This window comes from Cryptomeria japonica, chromosome 4 (genome assembly GCF_030272615.1).
Source record: "Cryptomeria japonica chromosome 4, Sugi_1.0, whole genome shotgun sequence".
NCBI lineage: Eukaryota > Viridiplantae > Streptophyta > Pinopsida > Cupressales > Cupressaceae > Cryptomeria > Cryptomeria japonica.
The window spans coordinates 201,699,038-201,720,057 of NC_081408.1; positions in this window are offsets into that span (position 1 = coordinate 201,699,038).

Below are 21,020 nucleotides of genomic sequence, written 5' to 3' on the forward strand. Positions count from 1 at the left end.
TTGTTGGATGTCATGCCTCTGATTTTGGCGATATTTTGTGATGTTTGGAATGTTTGCAAGTTTTTGAACCAATGAATGCCCCTAGCTGAGTGTGCCTCTTGATATGAGCATGTACAGTGATTACCAAGCCATGGTGGGATGTGGTAAGAGGATAGATACAGATGGATAACCTAGGATAGTGACTACGTTAAGTATATCCTGAATGAATATATGCTAAGTGGCGGGCAATGGCTGATAGTGTTTTGATGGATAAAATGGCATGGAGATAGATAGAGGAGCCATTCTTTCACAAGGGCACCTGTTTATCAGGTTTTCACCATTTGTTTTTATTGTACTTTGTATTTTTGCTTTTTCTCGATTTTTGATGTTTTTTTTTTTTTTTTGTTTGTTTGTTTTCTGCTTTTTCCGTGCACTAGGCTACTTTAAGTATAGTACTTCTTCAGATGAATGCTGTTAGTTAGGTCATCGAGCATATCTCCTTCAGAAGTTGTTGGCTGATAGGCACCTGATCCATAAACTGATATGATAACATAGGGACCCAACCAGTTAGGTTCAAATTTCACTTTCTTTTCTCGATCTTGCTGGTTTCTTGAATTTTCTTTGAGGACTAGGTCACCAACCTGGAAGTTGCGGGGAATGACCTTGTGATTGTAGCTTTTGCACATGCGTTGCTGATATGCTTTGAGATGGGTATAAGCATGTTGGCATCTTTCATCTAATAGTTCAAGTTCTTGCAATCGGTTAACTTGATACTCTTCATCTGGGATTAAGCCTTTCAAAGAGACTCTGAGAGATGGGATCTCTACCTCCAGGGGTAAAATAGCCTCTGATCCATATACCAATGAGTATGGTGTTGCTCCTGTAGGTGTGCGGATGCTAGTTCTGTATGCCCAAAGTGCTGGATTTAGTTGTATGTGCCAATCTTTGCCTGCATCATTCACCGCTTTCTTGAGGATTTTCAGTATTGTCTTGTTAGATGCCTCTACCTGACCATTTCCCTGTGGGTAATATGGTGTAGAGAATCTATGTTGGATTTTGAATTTCTCACATAGTTCTTGGACATCTTGATTCTTGAAGGGCCGTCCATTATCTGTGATGATTGAACATGGAATACCATATCTGCAGATCAGATAATTTAGGATAAAAGAGGCAATTTGTTTCCCGGTCACCATGGTCATGGGAACTGCTTCTATCCATTTGGTAAAGTACTCTGCTGCTGTTATAATGAACTTGTGTCCATTTGAAGATGACGGGTGAATTTTGCCAACTAGGTCCAGTCCCCACTGACAAAAGGGCTAGGATGTTGTAAATGGCTACAGTTCTTATGCTGGTGCATGTATTAGATTGCCATGGATCTGGCATTTAGGACATTTCTTGGTGAAGTTATATGAGTCTTTCTCCATTGTAGGCCAGTAGTAGCCCATCCTAAGAAGCTTTTTAGCAAGAGTAGTGCCACTTGAATGTGTGCCACAAATACCTTCATGAAGCTCATGTAAAGCCAAATCAAAATCATTACGATCAAGGCAACGAAGAAGAGTACCATCGAGACCTCGACGATACAAAGTATCAGTGGTAAGGGTATAACGGGTAGCTTGTCGGATAAAGTTACGTTTTTGGTTACGGGATTGGTCAATGGGTAAGATATTATGCTTAAGGTAGTCGTATATTGGTCCATATAACGGAGAATCTGAACCAGTCAAGGCATAGATAACATGGGATTTAGAGTGGTCATAGGCGGGGGAGAACAGTTGCTCTACCAGAAACTCATAACAACTCTGTTGCTCTGGAATTTGCAGTAACGAAGTGATTGTAGCCATTGCATCGGCTGCTTTGTTGTTCAACCTTGGTATTTGCTCGAAGGTGAGTGTACAAAATATTGTTTGAAGTCATCCACCATTTATTTGTAGGGTAGTAGCTTGTCGTCCTTTGTCTGATAGTTGTTGTTGATTTGATTGATGACCAGTTGTGAGTCTCCATAGACTTTTAACTCTGTGATTTTCCATTCGACGGCCATTTTTATGCCTATGACCAATGCTTCATATTCAGCCACATTATTTGTACATGGAAACATAAGCCTATATGATCTTGGCATAGTGTGTCCTTCAGGAGTAATGAACAAAATGCCAGCCCCTGAACCATGTTGTGTATAGGATCCGTCAAAGTATAGGGTCCAGTGTTTGGTAGAAAGAGCAAGAACGTCCCTGTCTGGAAATTCGATCTCTATGGTGTGTTTTCCTGGGAGTGGTGCTTCAGCCAACTGATCTGCAATTGCTTGTCCTTTGATGGCTCATCTTTCTATGTATTGGATGTCGAATTCACTGAGAATCATGACCCATTTAGCCAATCGTCCTGTAAGAGCTGCCTTGCTGAGTAAATATTTGAGAGGATCAATTTTTGCCACTAGCTTTATAGTGTATGCTAGCATATAATGTCAGAACTTCTGAGATACAAAAACCACTATTAGGCAAGCCTTTTCAATGAATGTATAGTTGAGCTCATAGCCATTCAATGTCCTACTGATGTAGTATATGGCGTGTTCCTTTCCTTGTTGATCTTCTTGTGCCAATAGTGCCCCCAGTGATATATCTGTTGTTGAGATATATAGAATAAGTGGCTTTCCGGTGATTGGTGGTACTAGAACTGGTGGATTCATCAGATACTATTTGATTTGATAAAAAGATTCTGCACACTTAGCCTCCCATTTGAATGGTACATTTTTGTGTAGCAAATGGTTAAATGGTAGACTTTTATCTGCTAGCTAAGCAATGAATCACCTGATTGATTGAAGTCGTCCCTGTAGAGATCTGAGTTGACTGATATTCTATGGTGGTGGCATGTCCATAATGGCTTGTACATTTGTTGGATCTACTTCAATACCTTTAGCTGAGACTATGTAGCCTAGTAACTTGCCTGATGTAACCCCAAAGACACATTTCTTAGGGTTAAGCCTGACTTGGAATTTTTCCAATCGATCAAAAATCTTTGTTAGGATGCCAAGATGTTCAGCTCTAGTGAAGGATTTAGCCAATAAATCATCCACATAGTCTTCCATAAATGTGTGCATCATGTCATGGAATATTGTGGTCATTGCTCTTTGATAAGTGGCCCCTGCATTCTTTAAGCCAAAAGGCATAACATTCCAACAATACGTTCCCCAAGGACAGGTGAATGTTGTTTTATCTTGATCTTCAGGAGCTATCTTGATTTGATTATAGCCTGAGAAACCGTCCATTAGTGAGAGCATTGCATGGCCTGCTATGAGATCCACAATTATGTCGATACTTGGCAGAGGAAAGTCATCCTTTGGGCAAGCTTTGTTGATGTCTCTGAAGTCAGTGCATATTTTGATACTACCATCTGGTTTTGATACTAGAACAATGTTGGAAATCCACTCTGCATAGTCAATGGGTCGAATGAATCCGACATCTAATAGTTTCTTTAATTCAGTTTTGACCATGAGTGCCACCTGTGGATTCATCTTTCGTAGCTTTTGCTTGACTGACTTAACTCCTGTAGAAATGGACAAGTGATGTATGATTAAGTGTGGATCTACTCCAGGCATATCAGCATATGACCAAGCAAAGTTGATTTGCTGTCCTTTAAAGAAGATGATGAACGCTGATCTTTCTTCCTCTGTCAAAGATTCTACAAGGTGTATGTTTCTGGCTGCTTCTGTGGTACCAATGTTGATTGATTGAGTGGTCTCAATCAAAATGTGTGATCGCTCATGAAAGTGCTTAGGAAGAGTGTCAATTCTCTTATCATTAGGTGCCTTAAAAAGGTTTTCACCCTCAGATGCATCCTTTATTTTTACTTTTTTATGATCTAGAGCTACCATTGATTGGTTTTCAGCATCAGATCCTTTATTTGTTGTATTTTTGCGACTGAGAGACTTGGCACTCCCTGATTGACAGATATTGTTATTTCGTTCACTGGTAGAGCCTGTTTCGGGATTTATGGTACATAAGTAATAGATAATAGATGCATCATCTGGGAAAATTGGTATATCATGGATTTCAGGTTCGTCCCAGTCGATGAGGTCAGGAAAGACAAGTGGTAAGGAATCGTTGGGCGAATCAAGCTCTGCTACTGTAAGTGTTAGGATAGAGTTTTCATCGTGATGGGTCTTGGGTTTAAAGAAATTTAGGATTTCGTCGAGGTCCTCGATGGTATCATCTTCCACATAGACTTGTTCATAATGTTTCTGTTCACTTTCCTGGACGTCATAGATATTTTGTGGTCCAAATTCAAGAGGTCTATCTTCTGCGTTATGTTCTTCCTGAGAAAGGGATATAGAATCAGTATCATCCAGGATATCAGTAGTAGCATTGGAGCAGGTACCCCATTCATATTCATTGGAATCTATCTCATAGGCATCATCCCAGATTCTATCTGTGTTGTAAACAGGTGTGTTGTATGGTGAAAACAAATCTTTGACGATGGATACCATTTTGATGGTTTTTGTAGATTCTGTATCAGTTTCGTCTTCTACTTGCTGGATTTGTTCATAGACGGTGCTTTCTCGGGGAGGAATAACGGTATCTGGAGATGACCTGATTTGTTCTTGAGATATTGGTGTTTGAATAAGAGCTACTACTGCAGATAGGGCCTTTTTGTGACTTAGAAGCTTTTCCTGATGTAACTTCTGATCTTGGTGTTCCCGTGCCTTGCGGATTGTTTCTGTTGATTCAAAAAGTGCTTCCTGCCAGGATTCTTCTTTGTACTTCTTCTTTTCCTTCCATTGAAGTTTTGTAGTTGTGTGTGGTGGCCGTTTCAATAGGAACGTGAGTTTAGAACCCAATCCTGCTTTGTTTCTACTAGGTTGTGAAGGAAGATCTATAGGTTCAGTGACTCCTTCTTTGCGTTTCCCAATAGGTCCTTTACCGCTATATCCCATTTGCTTCATGATTAAGTAGCCTTTTCCATACAGGTGTGTTGGTAGAACAATGTCCAGAGCGGCTACTCTATGATCTTCTTCCTCATCTTTGTATAACCAGTTAAGAACATCCTTGTCTTCTGATTCATGAGCTAGAGTACCCAATTGTATGAAGGTACCATCAAATTTAGTGATGGGCTGAGTAGCCAGTTGTGTTGATGTAGTAGGTAAACCATGTGATCTAGGTGATGTTGGTAATTTGGCCAAACACAAAGGCTCCAAAGAGTATTCTCCTATGCCTTGGTCTGTGATTTGCATTTTCTACTTGAAGTCTCCCCATAAGGAGTTGGATTTTGCTGTTGGTGGATCTGATATTGAAGACCGCTGCTTTTCTCTATTATGAGGAACCAAACTGTCTTGGGCTACCCCCATTGTGTTGCAATGTTGAAATGGATTGTGATTAGCTGATATGGAGATTTCTTGTCCATCATAAGGGAACTTGACACACTGGTGATATGTAGAAGGTACTGCTTGCATTTCATGTATCCAGGGTCGTCCTAACAAGATATTGTAGGTGAGATCAATATCTAAGACCTGACGTATAGTATCCTTTTGTACTGGTCCTACTTGAATGGGTAATATCACTGTGCCTTTAGAGGATCTTTCCTCGTCATCATATGCCTTGATAGTGATCTTTTTGCAGGGATCAATAGATTTTTCTGAGAAGCCTAATGCACGGATAAGCTTTAAAGTACATCTATTAAGTCCGGCTCCTCCATCTATTAAAACTCTTTTTACTCGGTGTTTGCAAACAATGACTTCAATATGGAGAGGAGTATTATGTGGATGACTCAAGGGAGTATTGTCATGCTCTGAGAAGGTGAGGTTATGAGGTCCTGTCATATGAGCGACCATGGCTTGAAATCTGTCTGTATCCAGATTTTGAGGTACATTTGTTTCTAATAGCGCTTGCTCCAATATGTCTTTGTGCTTTGGTGATAGTTTCAATAATTCTAGGATAGATATCTGAGCTGGAGTTTTGCATAGTTGGCTAACCAAGTCATATTGGATTTTTGGTGTGGCAGTTGTAGGTGCAGTATGTCCCTTCAAGACATATTTCTGAGTTCGGGTTGTTACATTGACAGATTCATGATCATGCCGATCTCGAATGGTGATGACATTGACTTGATGATCTTCAGCTGATATGTGGTTGATGGTGTTGTTGTAGATGTGATTAATACGAGCTCCTCGTGTATCATCGGAAGTTGATGCTCCATCTTTGTTGTAATTTGGGAGAGGATTTTTAAAGGCTCCATGATCACCATTTGTTTTAAGACCATCCACCGTTAAGTCACCTCGATCAATCATGTCCTATATTATATCTTTCAATCTCATGCATTCGTTTGTTCTATGACCCTTGTTGCGATGAAAATCACAATAGTGGGAATCATTCCACCAAGGTGGTTTGATTAGGGGTTCATAATTGTTAATTGGAGGCAAAGAAAGAATCTTGTTTGCCAAAAGTTCTCTGAATGCGGATTCTAATGATTGTCCCAATGGTGTGAAGATACGCTTTTGGAAAGTGTTTGTGTTGTTGCGTGAATTGTTGTTAGGTCCTGGATTTGTGCTTTTGCTTTGAGAATCGTTGGTGTTGTTCATGTTGAGTTGTCCTTGATCATTGTTTGGTGCATATGTGTTAGCACTGGGGGTAGCATTTTTAGGATTTTTCGGATTTTTCAGATTTCCGGATAATGCAAGCACTGGTTGCTTAGATTTGGGATCATATGATTCATTGTTGCCTTCGTTTTTTCTTCGAGTCCAAAATTGAGATTTGTCAAGGTTGGTGTTATTCTGATTATTGTAGTTTGATGAATTTGTTCCTTCCTTGTAGAATTTGAGTGTTCCCTTTTTGACACAGGCTTCCTCTACTTGAATGCCATTTTCAATCAATTTAGCGAAAGATGGTATGCATTGAAGTTTTAATCTGTAACTCATTTCGCCCTTCAAGTTATCAATGAAGATTTCCATTTTCTCCTTTTCAGGAATATCTCGAGGATATCTAGATACCATGCATCGCCAGCGTTGAAGGAACGCCATGAATGTTTCATTGTTCTTTTGTTTGATGTTGCAAACATCTAGCATGGTTATGGCATGCTAGATGTTGTAGGAATAGTGGATGATGAATTTATTAACCAATTCATCAAATGATCTAACAGGTGGCGAAATTTTGGATAACCATTCCATGGTTTGCCCTCCCAAGCTTCTAGGGAATAACCTCATCAAATAGGTGTCATCATGAGCGAATTCAAGGCTCAGTGTGCAAAATTCTCGAACATGATCCCAGGGATCACTTTTCCCATCATATTTATCAAATTTGGGAACGTCCGAGTTTGGAGGAAAAGGCACCATGTTCAATCTTCTATCAAATGGATAAGGACAAATTTCGTTTAAAGAATACCGTACTGTTGTCCCTTGTTGCATATCTTGTATTTGTCTTTGCAACATTTTAATTTGTTGGGTAAGAGCAATCAAAGGCGCATTATCTTGCTGAGGGAAGAGTTCTTCCTTTGTATTTGTTCTTAGCTGAAAAGGTGTGGTAAACAGTATGTTTTGTTCTGGAGTTTCGAGCTCAGGTATATGCATTTCTGGTATGCGTTGTTCTGGAATGTGTTGTTCAGGTATGTGAGTTTCTTCTTCTCTTTGTTGTTCTTGATATGTATATTGTCGAGACCCAGTTTGAAAAATGTTTGCATCGAAATCTTCAGGAAGTTTAACGCCTTTACTTGTAAGCATGAGCAGATACTTTTCTTTGTCATTTTCCATGAGCTTTTCTATAAGTTTTTGGAAGGAAGGGTTTTCCTAACATTCCCGAAGAAGTGCTTCAGTAATTTCAGTCTCTTCGACGGGCGAAACTTTAAAAGGATTTGATAATCTTCGATTCATACTTGATTCTGCGTGTGTCTCACTTTGTTTGTCTCGTTGAGAGCGAGTGATAGGCATTTTAGTAGAAACTTTCAGTGATGAAAGGAACAAAATTCTCTTTGATGTGTTGCTCGGGGGTTGGTGGTTCTGGTCGAGATGTGTTATATGTGATGCACTCGTCGGGTAAGAATGTTGGATTGATCTTTCCGCCACAGTTTATAGTTTGATTGAAAGCAGACTTTTGACAGTATGCTCTTGTCTTCCAGGGTTCCTTGTCAAATGCGCTAGATTTGTTTTGGATATACTTTTTGACGTGATGAAGGAATACCCGATGAGATTTGAAGAGTTGACGATTGATATATAAAAACTTATTTCTCTTGATGAATTTGAAAAAACTAGGTTGTTGTTTCTTCAACGTGATGTTACGATAGAGGTTCTTTCTTCTCAGAATAAGGGGATTAGTCATGTATGAGTGATCAATGGTTTCCTTTGATTTGTTTGGATTCAGTTGATTCTTGTTTTTGAAAATTTCAAATCTTACTTTATTAGAGTGAAGGTTTAGATGTCCCTTCATGACAAAGCGTGTCAAATGATATGGATAAAAGCTTCCCGATCTGGAAACTGGATTTGACAATTTGAAAATTCTAAACAAGTGTTTTGAGATAAAAATCTGTAAGATGGTAAAGGATTCTGTTGATACTGATGATGAAATTTTTCCAGATTATGATAGGAGAGACATCCTCTATTGCGCGATTCGTTTAGGATTCTGACAACTTTGTTTGACCCAGATTTAGCTTGAGAAAAGTTTTAATGGTTTGTTTTTGTCACTCTGTTTTGATGAAAAATGGCTTTTGATGAAAAAGGTTTCTAAGAATGTTTTTGAAATTTCAAAAATTTTCTCAGTTTCGCTCTCTGTTTTTCTGTTTCGGATCACGCGCTAGAACAAAGTTTACATGCGCTACTGAATTTACTTGATGTGCTACAAGAATGATCACATGCGCTAAGCTACCCCTAGACACGCGCTAAAGTTTGGACTTTCTGAAAATGGCAGTCTAATAGTTGAAAAGGTTTATGCACTAACCTGGATTTACGATGCGCTAACTATTCAACACTATGCACTAATGTTTCTATGCCACGCGCTAAGCTATTTCTTACACGTGCTAAAGTTCAGATTGTTGAAATTTGTTGTTGAATTTGTTTGGAAAAGCTACGCGCTAAATTTTACACTCTATGCACTAGTTCTCGGTTCCTACGCGCTGAGATGTCGCTTCCACGCGCTAGACTGTTGTTAAGATGCGCTAAAGAATTTTGCACTGTTTTGCCTTAAGATGAAAACACTACTGTTTTGGACTAACGCGCTAACTTGAGGTTTGTATGCGCTAAAAAAGTTGTTCCATGCGCTAAGAGATTGCTCTGATGCGCTAAACTGCACTGATTTTTCCTTTTGTCTAATTTCTTGTGGATTTTGAATTTTGTTGTGAAATTTTCAAGTGTGATGGATGATTTTCTGAAGTAATAAATGCAAGCATGACACAAAAAGTACAACCATTCTGCCTAATCTAACAAATAGTGTATGTTCTTGCGAGGATGTGTTCAAATCCCCAATGTTTTAATAGGTTTGAATACAAGTAAGACACTTCAGAAAGACTCTTTAGTCAAGGGTCATAAATAACATCATAGCCCACTAGTCTCGATACTCCGTCAGCTCAAACAGCCGTGTCACCCCCTAGAGGGCGTCCGTTTTTTTGCCTTTTGCCAGAAATTAACCCAAAGTGAATCACTTCACAGTTGAGTAGCTATCTTGGAAGATATATGGTGAGTAATCTTGGGGGTGGATTCTTCCCCACCCTTGCACTATGATGTTATAAATGTCTGGTTACTGACTCGGCTCAAAGTTTCTATTGCTATGGTTCGTAATCAGGCTTCTCGTTCAGCCGTCAGTGATAAACTCCCTCAGGAGGCTTCCCAACCTTTAGAACAAAGGCTTTACGTATCTGGAGGATACTGGGGGAAGGCTAATCACTGCGCGCAACCATTGAAAAGGACTTTTGTCACTTTCCACATTTGATTATAGTGGGTTGGAATTCTTAGCGTCAAAGTCATTCCCCAATTAGGTCGTTCCCTTCACACCGGCCATAAATGGCTTTAAGAGTTGATTGCAACTCCTCGGAAAGGTAGGCCTGCTAAAGTATTTATTGCTTGAATGAAATAAAGCTGTAAGAATGGTCTAAATTTTTGATCACCCAGTTAAGGGGAGAGCATATTCCTACCATTTCGAGACAAAGCAATCAATTGGATTTATTTTATCCTCTCAAATCAGTGATGTGCTAAAATCTATGTAGAGATGTTGCTCCACAAAAACATGGTGTTCATTTTACCTTAAAAGAATGATTTTCTGATCTATGAAAAGGAAATGGTCAACAAAGCAAATGTTCGATTTTGCGGTCAACAAAAGAAATCAGTTTAAAAAGGAAAGGCGTCCGCTCCACCTGCAAAAAATTTGTTAGAGTCTAGCAAGCAAACCAGAAAAGGAAAATGTTAGCGAATTTGGGGGACTTCCACAAGTCTAAAATTTCAGTTCGGTTACAAAATTTTTTTTTTTTTTTTTGTTTGTTTGTTTTTTTTTGTCTGTGATGCGCTACAGAATAGACTGTACGCACTACAATATATGTTTGATGTGCTAAAATTAATGACCAACGCGCTACTCTATCTTCTGAATGCGCTACTTTGTGTGTTGGAAGCGCTGTTCTGTCTTTTTCTCTTTCCCGCGCTGAGTCCTCCAGGAAATTTGAAATATGATGCGCTAATGTTTGAAATACACGCGCTGGATGATGGTCTATAAGCGCTGAACTATGGGTCGTATGCGCTATTATGGTTATTTAATGCGCTACTCTGTGTTTCGCCCGCGTCGAGACCTACAAGAAAATGTTAGAGGGAGTCATGCACTGCGAAAAGGTTTCCACGCACTATAGTGTAGACCGCAAGCGCTAAATAGTGAGCAGGATGTGCTAGACTATTATTTGGATGCACTAGGAAATGTTTCCCATGCACCAATTCCTATTTCCCGTGGACCTGCAAAAATGATTAATTTCAAAAACCAATTTGTTATTTGGGGTCGAGCCCCACGGTGGATGCCAGAAATGTATGCGAGAAAAGTGGGCGAATAAAACTTAATATGTGAAAAATTAGTTAAATACTAGTCCACACACACACACATGACTTCTTGATGCAAGCTATGGAGTAACATAGTGTTACTCGGCTTCCCAAGGAGGGCCCCATGGTTCTCTATCTCACAATGTCCCTCAAACCAATGTTTTTGCTCTCAGATCATTGAGCAAAATGGTTTAGGGATGGCAAATGCGAGAACGAGAGATGCTTTGATAGATTTTAGTATGAAATGGAGGTTAAGCTATGTATGATCTTAGAAATGCAATAAATTAAATGATAAGATGACAAGATTAGTATGAATACTATCCTAGCATACTATATTTAATCTATGATTGAGCTAAAATGATAAAGAAATTATTCTAAACATGCATATTAGTCTAATTCCTGATCTAAAAGAGGCTAAATGAGGAGCATATATGAAATAGAAAGCTTGAAAGAATTTGAGCATAAGTGTAATGCTTCAAATTGGAAAGATGATTGTTGAAAATGGAGGAATGAGAGCTCTATTTATAGTACAAACAGGGCAATGGATGGTCAAGATTGAATGGTTTAATCAAGGGTTGAGTTTGAAAGTTGGGGATCCATGTGCACAATTGGCACCAATGAAATGGTGACAAGTGTCAACATAGGGTTGGGTTGAAATAAGGGGTTGGAGGCATTAAAGGCTTGAGAAGACCTCATGGTTATCTAGAGGCTAAGGGTCAAGTCTAAATTAGGATTACCCACTGAATTAGGAGTTAATCCAAGGATAAACCTTTGTGCAAATGATTAAGAGATAATCATGGTCAAAGCATTAATGGCCTGATGAGACCCTTGGGTTGGATAGAGGTTGAGTCAAAACAAATGTTTTAACCATGTAGGAGGGTTTGAGTTAACCATTAATGGTTATTGGAGACTTTGTGGATTAAGTGGTTGAAGTTTGGAAGCCTTCAATGGTTTTCAAAGACTTTGAGGATTTTGGTGGTTGAAGGTTGAAAACCTTTAATGGTTATCAAAGACTTTGAGGTTTTGAGAAGTGACTTCCCTTTGCTTAGGGATGTGACAAAGTTTAGGGGAGGGGTTAGGTTACTTAGAAGCGATTAGAAGATTCTAGAAGGGATTAGAAAGGGGTTTGGGATTTTGCAAGTGGATGGAGGGATAATAGGTTTTAATTGAATTAAAGTAACTTAATTCAATTTGGTTGCAATTAAATAAATTAGATTTATTCAATTTTAGGATAACTATTTAATTAAATTTGAATTTAATTAAAAGTGGATAGGGGGGTTTAATTGAATAAAATGATTTATTCATTAAATGGGTATAGTGAATTTAATTTAAATAAATTGAGTAATTTACTTAATTAAATAGAGGAATGTGGATAATTTAATTAAATTGGATTTAATTAAATAGAGAAATGAACATAAAATATTCATTTAGGAATATGGTCATTTTTATACGTCTACACAAAGTTAGTGATTCAAAGTTGAGGCTAAAGAAGTGTGTGGTGATTTTTTTGATGCTAGTTGCTTGAGATAGAGGTTCACAGATATCTTCATACTTGGAGATGGTTGGGAGGTAGTATTGTCTATGGCCTAGTCATTTTGATTCGTATATTCATGTACCCTGATTAGAGATAGTTAGTCTCCTCTGCATGTTGTTTATCTTTCCCTAAGGTAGTGCATCTTAGCCTACAAGTCCCTTATATCTTGCCCTGGGGTACAATGCACCTTAGTTTCCAAGTCCTTCAAGGAGTAGGGATTCTTACAAAAAAAACCCTTACAACACCTCCTACCTTCTCTTACAAAACATATCTACACCTCGATAGGAAACAACTCTACCTTAATAGTGATGAATAATGATGAACAAAAAATACCCTAATTGGTACTAAGAGGGGGGGGGGAATCAGTACATACAAAAACTTCTCCACAACTTATCAAGTTAAAACAATGCTAACCAGTTGTCTTCATCATTGAACTTAACCATGAAAATACCATTTAAATAGAGTAAGGCTTCAGACATCTAAACCAGTAAAACTGAATGCTTCAAATATCATTCAACACTTGATAACTACTTCACCAAAACACATATGCATGTGTTGTATCAGTAATACCATAACCATTAGCTTTGCATGCATAATGACCTAAGCAAATAATACTCAATCATCACATGAAAAATTCACAACTCATGACACACAGATTTTTCACGTGGATGATGGGGATGAATACCCACAAGCTTGTTTTTGAACTCTTTCGAGGCTCGCTCTGTTAGGAACCTAGTCTGGTTAAAGTCTTTACGATAAGGTTATGTTACGAACTTGTATATGGTGAAAATGGATAACAATAATAACGATATTGAAAGGCTAAATGAATTCAACCACAAAACCCTAGCCTAACAACAACAAAGATCCACCATAACATATGAAGATTACCTAAGACAATGCAAATCAAGTGAAATCACAAAGATTATACCATCACATGTCCAATAGGGTTTGGATCTCCATTCTTCCTATCTCCATTGATCTTGTTTGATATATTTGCTCTCAGATTTTATGTGTGCACAAGAGCTCAACAAAGAACGGAATGTGGTTGCAAGTAGGATCGTAGTGTAGTCAAGTGCATAAAAGATGATTAGGGTTTGATAATGAAGGAAGCCTCTCCTTATATAGAAGACACTATATGAAATGGAGGGATAAGATTAAGAGGTGTAAAAGGAGGTCGGCTATGATTAGAAGGTAGGTAAAAGAAATAATAAAATAATGAAAGGGGTAGGTAGTGTATGAATTAAGAGATGAATGACATGTGTCATAGGTAGAAAAGGTTAATGAATTAATTAAATAAATAAAGATTTATTTAATTAATAGAGGAAGTGGGATCAATTAAATAAATAAGATATTTATTTAATTTAGGAAAAGGATAATTTAAATAAATAAATGTATTTATTTAAATGAGAAATAAGGCTAGAAGAGGATAAATGAATTAATTAAATAAATAAAGATTTATTTAATTAATAGAAGAATTAAGCTTAGATAATTAAATAAATAAAATATTTATTTAATTAGACATGACAATTTTAGGTGTCTACATTTTGCCCCTCTTTGAGACAATGCGGCTTGTCACGTTGTTTCAAAGAAGATAAGATGAACTGATACAGAGTTGCCCCAAGATGGGAATGATATGCCCCCTCGAGAGATTGGATGAAAATATCTGGAAAGATCGCAAACAATCTCTCGATAAGAAAGAAAGGCTAGAATGGACTGACCGGATAAAGTGACAAAGTCACGGGATAATGAAGACTTACTCAGGAAACGAGGGCTAGGGCAGTCTATAAGATAGACCACGAGGGAAAATACATCCTCATTGTCATCTACACATCCATGAGAGCAGAGTGCAGAGTGAAAATAGAGCAGCAGTAGTCAGCAGCGATGGCCTTCATTCATAGATTCGACCATGTTCGCTGATTCCAGAGGCCAGCAGAGGCAGGAGAGCCGGTAAGTACCACCAAAACTCCTCGTACTTTGATGCATTTATTATTGTCATTAATGCATGGTAGGTAATGTAATAAATGCACATTTATGTCAGGAAAACACATTTGTGTCCAAAAATGTGAATTTGTGTCTTCTAGGTCAAATCGACAGTTCTGTGATGAACATACGCTGTCGATTGGATAAGCTGCTAAGAGGATACACTCAAGCAGGTCCTCTAGGGAAGACTAGGATAACAAATAGGGCTAGGATTGACAATTCTGTGATAGAACATACGTTGCCAATTAGGAAACTACTCAAGAGGATTCACTCAAGTAGAGGCCCTAAGATAGGATAGATCAAGGCACTTTGTGATGAATAGTGAGTACCAAGATATAATACTTTGTGATAAATAGGGAGTACTAAAATATGAGTAACACTTTGTGATGAACAGTGAGTGCAAATGTGAGCAACACTTTGTGATGAACAGGGAGTGCCAAACACGTAGTACTTTGTGATGAACAGGGAGTACCACTAGGATAAAAGCAACACTTTGTTATGAACAGTGAGTGTCACTAGGACTGAGATGATTGATTTGTGTGACTGCAGGACTATTTGCCTATGTTGGAGTCACAGGAGAGACTCCCATCGGCTCAGAGGTTGCGACCTAAGTTGATAGCCAAGGACCGAGCTATGATTGAGGCTATGGGATTGAGACATATTCTATATGTGCCTGAGTTTCAGGTGAACATAGGATTGCTGACTGCACTGATAGAGAGGTGGCACTCTGCGACTTGCACTTTTCATTTGCTGATGGGGGAGATGACAGTCACCTTGGAGGATGTATAAAGGATTCTGCAGATACCGATCGATGGGGAGCTAATTCTGTACGATCGAGATGGAGATAGGGAGGCCCTAAGACGAGTGTTTCAGGATCCAGGACTAGAGATGAGGGTTGGACACGTGGCATGGGACACAATGACACATACATGATTAACACTACCAGTAGTATTAGCAGTAGTGATCAGTGGGTTCCTCTGTTTGGATAGGGCGACATGAGGATTGGCTGCGGGATTAGGGAGGAGGAGGAGAGGAGGAGGATGAGACAACTAGGCTCAGGAGATAGAGGGGATAGGAGAGATGATCATGGGGTGGGTCCTTCCAGGGCTCAGACTCCGTCGAGGCCAACCGGCTCCGAGGGAGGGAGTTCATCATAGCCGTAGAGGGCTCCCTATGTATCAATTTTATACCATTTTGTATGATGTTGTAGACACCTTCGGGTGATTGTAGCCATATGATTTTGACATCATTGTATCATGACACTTTATATATATATATATATATATGAAATGATTCATCTTTGCGGCAGCGATATGCATGCATACCTATGTGATGTATGTTTCTATGTGATGCTTATGATATGGATGCAAATATGTATATGATGCAATGCAATATATTTTTTTGTTCTTCATGTTTTATATGTGTATGCATGATGCAAATGTGAATGTATGTAATGCAAATGAATACGATAATGCAAATGTAAATTGTGCTAACAGGTGTTGTGTGTAGGATGTGATGCAATTGTGATATCTATATGTATGTATGGAATGCTAACATGTGATAATGTAGGTGAAACTACATGAAATGCAAATGTTTTTGGTGTGTCATTATACTTAGTCATGTGATAGTAAGCTACGCGGACTCAAGAAGGACGATGGAGGTCAATCAAGAACGGGAGATGGAAGATAGAAGATATGAAAGTGAAAGAGCTTCTTGTGCATTATCATCATTGAGATTTATTATGGCAAGTAGGTTATGACAATCGAGGTATATGTTTGACCCAGAAAGTCATTGTACCTGTTTGCATGGAGATAAGACAGTCACAAACAAGGAATGCCCCAGTTCATACTAGACTCATAGTGTCCTCATATCCTTGGACAAGTCATAGCATTACTAAGAGACAATCCACATACAGCAAAAGAAAATAGGTGATGATACCCCATCCTCGCCTTTCTAGTCAAAGACATCCTGGAGATAGAATCTCTAGTCAGAGACATCCCGGAAAAGCTAAAATACATGTCACCAAAAGATAAAATCAAAAGAAAACCAAGACTCGACACCAACATCCACTGTAGCCCTCAAGTGTAGTGTCTCTTGTCACTTGTATAAGTCTTATTTGATTGTGGTCACAATGTTTACTTTCACAAAAAGGATAGATAGCACGGAACCATATGTTGTCTGAGTCTGTTGAAAGATTTTATTTGTTGAAGCCCATTGTTGCTGTTGTGTCTCATCTGAAACTGACTGAATCCATGAAACTAATACTTTATTGCAGAGAAGATGAAACTTTATTGCGGATCTGTGATACAAATGTTGCTTTATTGCGGATTGTGCGCAGATAGACTAAAGGAAGCTGGAAGAAATTGTACTCCTCGAAACATGTGATGTTCTCATTTCCACACCCATCACTAGACGTAGGATTTGCCTTAGCCACAGATAGGATCTGATTTATTATGAATGGAAAAAGGTGAAAAGGGAGGTTTATTATGAATGGCTAACCAATCTTGGGTAGATCAATAACAAGCCATGATGGGAATGGGTAAGTTTATTATGGATGAATTGGTCGTGAGTGTGTGCAAAGTGAAGTGATGAAAGAGAATCTTGAAGGAGGGAGGAGCAATGTCTCTACACATGGTGCTGGTGACCCAGTTTTTACCATGGTACTTGCCCAGGGCGCCACTGAAGTGGTTTTCACCATTGGACGAAATTATTTCTCTTTACTTTTTTCGATTTTTCAATGTTTTTTGTGTCACAAGGCGCCTGTTTGCCAGGTTTTCACCAAGTAATGATTTTTATATTTTAAGATTTTTTTGTATTTTTGAATTTTTATTTTCTTTAATTTTTTTGTATTTTTGAAATTAGGATACTCTGAAGAGCTATGTGTAAAACCTGCGAAGGTGCATGTTGTTGATAGGATCCTCCAAAGGTTCACCTTTTGTAGTTGAGAGCTGATATGCCCCAGATCCATATGCTACTGTAATGATGTAAGGACCAAGCCAATTTGGTTCGAACTTGCCCTTCTTCTCTCTGTCTTCCTGATTTTTGGGATTTTCTTTGAGAACTGAATGATGTGTATCTCGAGTGACTGTCTTCCTTGATGAAGGAACTGAGATAGAATTACTAATGTGTGGACTACGTAGGCCCATATGCATGTCACCTGAAGAAGTTTGGGCATCCCCGATAACAAAGTCCTTCGAGGAAGCTCCATTAAAGGTCCATGATGTATCGCCAGAAGGGAAAGGATGTGTGGAACAAGTAGATGAGTGATGAAGGCTTATGATTGTGAAAAGAAGTGAAAGTAGGATAGCATGATGGAGACTTAGGATCAACAAGTATGCTTTTTGACATGAAATTTTAGAACTTTTGCCCCCAGTTATTTTGGTATTAGGGGAGATCATCTCTTGTTCTTTTTGCTTCATAGGATTTTTATCCTTGACTTTGATTTTTGTAGAGTCCAATAGCTTTTGATTTTGATTTAGACTAATGGACTTTTCTTTATTTTTGAATTTTAGATTTTTCTTTTCAAAGCTTGATTCTTGATCCCCAATGACTAAGGGCTTTTGTGATTCTTGTTGATCCAAGTCAAAAAATGGAGTGGAAATGGAAGGACTGGATGAAGTGGTAAGGTTATGTGAGCTCTCAAGAGGGCTAGCAATACACTCAATAGATTCTTCACTGGAACCACTCTTAGGAATATTGATATCAAGAGATGTTTGCACCACTAGAGGAGATTTGCATTCAGACTCAGTAGCCACAACACTAGGTGGTTCACACCCAATTCCTTGGTCTTGCATATTGCTTGTAGATTGTTCTTGTCGACTGAATGGCTTAGGAGATAGTGGGAGTTGATCAACATGAAAGATATACTCACCACATCCTAGGTCTTTAACCTTGAATTTTTCTTTAAGCTCTGTTTGTTTTGATGTAGAAGCTTTCAATGATTCTGGATCCACATATGCTGAAGATGGAACAGCTTCTCGATTAGCTGGAATTGTTATTTCTGATCTAGGTTGCAGATTGTTGCAATATATGAATGGATTTGGATCCACTTTGACGGTCACTTCAACTCCATTGTATGGAAACTTGATGCATCGATGATATGTAGATGGGACTGCGCTCATTTCATGAATCCAAGGACGTCCTAGCAATATGTTTAATGTGAGATCAAGATCAAGTACTTGACAAACTACATCCTTTGTAACTGGCCCAACTCTAAGAGGTAAGGTGACTGTACCCTTGGATGAACGCTCTTCATCATCATATGCTTTGATAGTAATTTTTTTTGTAGAATTCACAACTTTGTCGGAATATCCCAATTGTTTAATAGTGCTCAATGTACAAATGTTTAGACCTACTCCTCCATCTATCAGAACTCGTTTTATTCGATGTTTGTGTATGAAGGCTTCAATGTGTAAAGGTGCATTATGTGGCTGACTTACGGAGGCGTCATCGGCTTCTGTGAATGTAAGGGAGTGTGGAATGGAAAGGTATCCCACCATGGCTTGAAACTGGTCCACATTCAGATTAGTAGGAACAACAGTTTCTCTCAAGATTTTGTCAAGAATGGATTTATGTGCAGGGGATATGCATAGGAGCTCAAGAATGGAGATGAGCGCGGGTGTCTTCCCTAATTGTTCTACAAGGTCATACTCAGGTTTGGTTGATGAGGAAGTGGTGTTCTTGGCTGGAGCACCTTGCAAAGTGATTTTACCTTGACGAGTTGTGACATGACATTCAGAGGTAGGTTCAGAAGAAGATCCAACACCTTTTAGGACAATCCTGGGTCTCCGGGTAGAATTCTCAGATGTTTTGTCCTTGATGATAATGGTAGAGACATAATTGTCCATCGAGATGTGATTGATAGTTGAATCGCAGTTGTAGGATGCTTTGGTATAGTTGGTTTGATCCTCTGTGGCTTTAGCTTTTCCCTTGTCATGTTTTGGGAATGGTTCCTTAAACATCTCATGTTCTTGATTGGAAGAATGTCCCTCAATCTCAATGTCACCTCTATCAATGAGATCTTGTATGATGTTCTTCAGTCGATGACAATTTCTTGTCTTATGACCCTTGCTCTTATGAAATTCACAATACTCATCATCGTTCCACCAATTTGGTTTAACCTTTGGTTCATATGGAGGAAAATCTGGAACTGTGATTACCCTGTTTGCCACTAGCTTCTTGAAGACTGACTCAAGTGGTTCTCCCAATGGGGTGTACTTCCTTCATGATCTAGAAGTTGTTTGAGTATTCACTTGATTGTTTGTAGAACTTGATCCATAAAAAATGAATTTGGGTCGCACTGTGTTGGCATCAACAACACCATCATTGACTGTGTTCTTGTTTTTATTCCAAAATCTTGGCTTGTCTTTTCCTTTAAAGTCATCTTTATTTTCCTTGAATATCTTGATGACTCCTTGTTCAATTAGGACCTTTTCTGTTGCTAAGCCTTTTTCAATAACATCCTTGAAGGTGGACAAAGAAGATTTTCTTAGATCATAGCCAATGTCTTTATTAACATTCTGGCTGAACATTTCTACCATTTGTTTTTGTGGAATTTCACAAGAGCATCTGTTGGCTAGATTTCTCCATCTTTGTAAGAATGATGCAAAAGATTCTCCCTCTTTTTGCTTGGTGTTGCACAAAGTAGTGACTGATATGTCTGTCTCTATGTTGTAGGAGAAATGTTGGATAAATGCCTCTGCTAAGTCACCCCATGACTTTATACCAGGTGGAAGTTGGGAGAACCATTCCATAGCTTGATCACCTAGGCTTTGTGGGAATAATCTCATCAAATATGTCTCTTCTGCTGCTACCTCAATGCAAGCTGTGAAAAACTGTCTTATGTGTGCCTTAGGATCCCCTTTTCCTATACACCTATCAAACTTAGGCATCACAAAGTGTGTAGGAAATGGAGTCATTGGAATGCTCTTGTCAAATGGATAAGGACATATGTCTCTCATTGTGTATGTTGGCTTTGGTGTATTTATGTCCTCCATTTTCTTTTGTAAGTCCTTGATTTGTTGCTCCAAATTGCTCTTAGGTGGAGATCGACTTCTTGGACCATACCCCATGCTTAAGGCACCAATTGGAGGAGGAGCATGTTGCATATATGGATGATATTGATCATACACATGTTCATATGGAGGAGGTCTATAGTGATGCTGGATATATGGACCACTTGGTATAGATTCATGTTGAGGAACGCCATATCTATTTTTTCCATGTATACCATACTCCACAGGCATGTCGTGTTCTAATGTGTTACCCCCAAATTTGAGACGGGGTTTCCTTGTGTCCAAATTTTGAGCATGCCTTTGAATATCCAATTGCTTTGGTGGTTGATCCTTAGCATTGGTATGTGATTGAGCATATCTTTCTACATAAGACTTCCATAATGGTCTGTGAAGGTGAGTATCATATGCTTGACCATGTGTATGTGGGACCTCTGGTTTTTGAAACAAAGATGATGGTGATTCAGGCACAAGATGTGGTTTTCTATTGCCTCCACTATTAGGTCTCCTTTGATCCATGTCGGAGTGAGTTTGTTGCAAAGGT